Below are 6249 nucleotides of genomic sequence, written 5' to 3' on the forward strand. Positions count from 1 at the left end.
ATATATATATCACATTCTTCTGGTTTGCCAGCAACTTCAATTTTTGAAATTAGAAAATGATGTATAGCCAAAAGATCAGTTGAACAATGGTGTTGGTTGCAGTTAATACCAGCTCTTTATAGTATCTTAAAATGCCTAAAATGGAAACAATGTTTAAATTTAACAAGTTACCATATCTACTGATGAAGAAATTAAAATATTGTGTATGTTCCTTTTTTTGTACAAATGGATATCTTTTGAGTAATCGATTGGAACACCCAAACAATAACTTAATCATTTGGTTTTTTTCTTGTATATCCATCATTGTTTTTGTAAGATAAAAACAAAAAGAAAGTAATTTTGTTAAAATTATTTCTAATTTTTATCAACACAATTAAAATTCTATTAAACTAATAGTTTAGTTCATGCTCCTTTAATCTATATCTTAAAAGTTTTGTGGTGGGCTAAGCAAATATCAAATAATCATTTCAGAAATACACTTGATTGCAGCGCTGCATCTTCACTAACATTTAACATAGTTGGTTCTGAGTTACTGAGGTAGTTCCTATTGGTGTGTTTCTTGTTTTTTCTATGGAGGAATCAGTAGTTTCTATGTCTTCAGGATATGGTTTTGTCATTCAAAGGGAACTCGCAATCTCGCAATGTAATTCTGAAATGATATATATTTGATATTTTATTTTCATTGAAAAAGAAACAATATTAAATTTATTGCATGAACATTTGAACTATTTAAACTTTTTAATTCATAATTTTTGGAAATGGAAAATTCATATTGTAACTGACATATTTTGGAAATAGAATTCAAATTGCAACTGACATATTTTGGAAATAGAATTCAAATTGTAACTGACACATTTTGGAAATAGAATTCAAATTGTAACTGACACATTTTGGAAATGGAATTCAAATTGTAACTGACACATTTTGGAAATTGAATTCAAATTGTAACTGACACATTTTGGAAATTGAATTCAAATTGTAACTGACACATTTTGGAAATTGAATTCAAATTGTAACTGACACATTTTGGAAATAGAATTCAAATTGTAACTGACACATTTTGGAAATAGAATTCAAATTGTAACTGACACATTTTGGAAATGGAATTCAAATTGTAACTGACACATTTTGGAAATGGAATTCAAATTGTAACTGACACATTTTGGAAATATAATTCAAATTGTAACTGACACATTTTGGAAATGGAATTCAAATTGTAACTGACACATTTTGGAAATGGAATTCAAATTGTAACTGACACATTTTGGAAATGGAATTCAAATTGTAACTGACACATTTTGGAAATGGAATTCAAATTGTAACTGACACATTTTGGAAATAGAATTCAAATTGTAACTGACACATTTTGGAAATAAAATTCAAATTGTAACTGACACATTTTGGAAATAAAATTCAAATTGTAACTGACACATTTTGGAAATATAATTCAAATTGTAACTGACACATTTTGGAAATATAATTCAAATTGTAACTGACACATTTTGGAAATGGAATTCAAATTGTAACTGACACATTTTGGAAATAGAATTCAAATTGTAACTGACACATTTTGGAAATAGAATTCAAATTGCAACTGACACATTTTGATGGATGGAATTTTAAAAATAAGAACATTTATTTACTTAATTTAAGCACAAGTGAAAACAATTCCTAAATATAAATTTTTGCTTCATTTGGTAACATGGATGTGCAAAATCACTGATGGCTAACAAGGTTAATTCCCTTATTGGTTAGATAATGAAGTATAGTCTACTGGACCCTGTAGACATCCTACTAAATGTATTGATATATTAAATGTTTTTTTTATATCTCAATCAATATTTGTACATGCCTCACACAAAAAGGTGCAAGCAGAGTTGCATGTACTGGACAGAGTCAGCTATCAACTTTCTTTTTATAACAAACCCATTTCACAATCAATATTTGTACATGCCTCACACATAAAGGTGCAAGCAGAGTTGCATGTACTGGACATTGTCAGCTATCAAGTATTTTTATAACAAACCCACAGAACTGGTATCCAGGAAATTGAAATGAATCAACAAAACATTTATATTGTAGAAATGTATTTTCCTGCGTTTCGGAGTATAGCAGGAAAATGTTGTCTAAAAGGAATGTTTTATAACAACAGTATGTTTTTGGCGGGTTTTGTTATGTGTAGTTCTGCACGTGGTTACGTGGACCAATCATTTGGATTGTGTCAATAAGTATTATTATGTTAATAAGGTGAAAGCGGGTTTTTAATTTTCTTGTGTTTGAAAATCATTCTAGCCACAGACGTTCAACACTATAAAACTTATATTGTATATTATTTTGCAGTTTTTTCTTGTGATGGAGTTTGGCATCAATGTCCCGAGGCGTGCCTTGCACTTGCTCCGAACACAGGTTTCCATATCAATTTCTTTAGTAAAGTTTTTGATGGTTTTTCCTGGGCGGTGAGGTTACGTTAAAGACGGATATATACATAAATACATACATAGAGATATGGGCTCTTATTGATTCAGACTAAACTTGTTTCAGATGTTGTTTATTCTTTCTGTGTACTTATTTGGAATGTATTTGTATTTCATATATGTCATGATTTATAATATAAATATACATTAAACGCTGGCTCTGTTAGTCTGCACGGCTAAATGCATTGCTTTGTGTTTGTTATTATTGTAGTGTAGTTAAGACTAATATATTTCTCATTATACCTTACTTATGATGCAGATTCAAAGATGTACTACAGTGACATAACACTACAAGTTACAATATATTTTGTATTTTTTGTCATGATGCTGATTTTTGTCATGTTATTTTAAACATGGTGCATTACTTTTTTAGAGTTTTCTTTATGTGTTATGACGTATGCTATATTTGCTAAACTTGTATGCCTGATTATTATATTGATGAAAATAAAAATATGATGTCTAGGTTATCAGCAATATGAATATATTGTTTATTTTGTTTAAGCCTATAAATTATTTTAAAAGATTCTTAAATAAAATGTATTTGAAAACCGAGAATGTGTATAGTACCAGACTTGTAATACAATTATGTCTGATAGTACTATATGAATCCTTGATAAAACCTATGTAACATCTCATTACCCTCCTTATACGGTGATGCACATATTAAAAAGATGTGGTATTATTGCAGATAGGACAATTCTCAATTAGAGACAAAATGACACAGAAATTAACAACTATAGGTCACCTTATGGCCTTCAACACTGAGCTAAGCCCAAACCGCATAGTCAGCTATAAAAGGCCCCAAATGATATGTAAATCAATTCAAACGAGAAACTAACGGCCTAATTTATGTGCAAGAAATGGAAGAAAAACAAATATGTAACACATAAACAAACGACAACCACTTAGTTACAGGCTCCTGACTTTTGACAGGCGCATACATATAGAAAGTGTCGGACCACCAATTAAAAGTCCCTATCTGTTCAACCAAATTTTGCAATTTTCATAGCTTTCTAAATTTTTTATCTCAAGTTTAACCTCTTACAAATCAGGTATGTCCTGAATCGTACAGGTATCACCTTTCTTCATGCCAATTTTCAACATGCCTCTAAAGCCATATAAGAAAGAAGAGACCTTCCGAACTGATGTACCACTAAAAATAACAAATACAAATACAAATATTTTTATTGGCACAAACTCATTAACAATTAAAAACCAATTGTTCAGAGAACCATTGATGGTCTTTCCACCAGTACGGATCTTTTTTATATGAAACAAGTGTGGACACAGATGAGTGTGGATAGTATGTTTGGATGTTTGATAGTGTCTTATGACAAAAGGAGTTCTATGTTTTTCCTTTATGGTGTTATTTTTTTGTCTATCTGATGAGTTAAGCCTTTTTTAACTGATTTTTATAGTTTGTTCTTATGTTGTACTGTTATACCACTGCCCCAGGTTAGGGGGAGGATTCGGATCCCACTAACATGTTTAACCCCGCCACATTATTTTGGTATGTGCCTGTCCCAAGTCAGGAGCCTGTAATTCAGCAGTTGTCGTTTGTTTATGTGTTACATATTTGTTTTTCGTTTATTTTTTTACATAAATGAGGCCATTAGTTTTCTCGCTTGAATTATTTTACATTGTCTTATCGGGGCCTTTTATAGTTGACTATATATGCGGTATGGGCTTTGCTCATTGTTGAAGGCCGTACGGTGACCTATAATTGTTAATGTTTGTGTCATTTTGGTCTTTTGTGGATAGTTGTCTCATTGGCAATCATACCACATCTTCTTTTTTATATTATTAACTGTGTTGCACGGTGACAACCAACCTGAGCATTAGAACTGTTATTTATTTAATATTTTTTTTTATGTTCAAGACAGGCATAGAGGAGACAGTAATAACACTAGTTACCGAATGATTATGATAGAATATGTTCTACATCTTTGATTTTGGATACATTTTGTATCTAGGAGAGCAACACATAATAGATTAATTTTTTCACATGTTTTTTTTTCTATATGGGAGATGATATCTAGATTTGAGAACATGATATAAGGAGCCTGTAACTCAGTGATTGTCGTTTATTTATGTGTTACATATAAGTTTTTTGTTTATTTTTTTTTTAACATAAATAAGGCCATTAGTTTTCTCGTTTGAATTGTTTTATATTGTCATTTCGGTGCCTTTTATAGCTGATTATGCGGTATTGGCTTTGCTAATTGTTTATGTCCTATACTTGTTAACTTCTGTGTCATTTGGTCTCTTGTGGAGAACGGTCTCATTAGAAAGCATACCACATCTTTTTCATATGTATTTGCTTACTATTGGTATGGTTCACTAGATTTAGTTAAAACAAACTTAAGTTAAGACTAAATAGTTCTTCAATGTTTCCATTTGTAAAAGGGCATAACCCTAGAATGATAATTAAAGTGCTTGTAATCACTGAATGGTTATTAAAGACTGCTTTAATTTATCAGTTGGTAGTAAAGTGAATTTTGCATTGTATATTGTATAAAGCATTAATTTAAGTTGATTAAACTACTATTCTGGACAGAGAAAGACAACTCTAATTTTCAAAGAAGATTTCATAAAGCATTGGTTTTAGGTAATTCAACAACCATTCTGGACAATTTGTGGTCTCGACTCTACAAACATGCTTGTTTTTGGCCCTCAATTCCTCGACTGTTTGCCCCAATAACCCTTAAAATATACCCCAACCTTCTACTTATGGTATTAAACATTATGGTACAATTTCAGAGCAATTGAAATACTTGTACACAACTTTTTGTACTGACACTAAATTAATGCTTGTTTTGGGCACCTTTGGAACCTAAACCTTATGGACTATAACCCCCAAAATCAATCCCAAGCTTTCTTTTGTGGTTATAAACATTGTGTTATAATTTTATTTATTTCTTTTTGCTTATAGTTAAGTTATTATATGGAAACCATCTGTCTTCGGACGACGACGACAGGATACCTATTTAGGAGCGCAAAAATTTCTGTGGTTGTATAAAAATTTCAAGCATGACAATGAAATATAGTTTAAGAAATCGATAAGCCTAGATAGAGCTTATCATTTTTTTAACATAATTGAACAAACATAATATGTTTGGTTCAAATTAAAATAGAATGCTTTTATCTCCCTAATACTTACATTCTACATAAGAGGTGATACTACTTTGACAAATCCTTGTACATGAGAGTTGTCTGTCAAATCTTTATTTTACAAAGAAAGAATTGCATAACAATGAACTGAGCTCAAAGCAAAGTAATTTAATAATACACTTAGACAAAGAGCTAAATCCAGTGATATACTTTGTACTACAGGTCCTTCGTGAACATCCATCGACCAAAACCATATCTCAAGAACATTCCATACTACATGGTTGGATTCAGAAGTCTGAAAAAGACATGATTTTTTATCGTATTTTAAGTATATATATGCACAGGTTAAAACTTTCTTGTGGTATAATCATTCAGTATCTAGCAACTATCAATTTGCTTCATGCACATATTGATATAGGTTTAGTGTCCTTCTGTTGGAAATAAGAACACACACACACCTCCATCTAGTTTTAGTCAACTGACAAAATATTCATACATGTAACTATAAAATGTTATCTACTGTAAGACCATAGGTGGATCCAGGCCCCCCCCCCTTTTTATGGAAAAATTTGGTTGATTATATAGGGAATCACTCACTGAAGCATGACTGCCCCCCCCCCCCCCCCCCCCCCCCCCGAAAAGTTCTGGATCCACCATTGAAGAC

Source organism: Mytilus edulis, chromosome 10 (assembly GCF_963676685.1).
Source record: "Mytilus edulis chromosome 10, xbMytEdul2.2, whole genome shotgun sequence".
Lineage (NCBI taxonomy): Eukaryota > Metazoa > Mollusca > Bivalvia > Mytilida > Mytilidae > Mytilus > Mytilus edulis.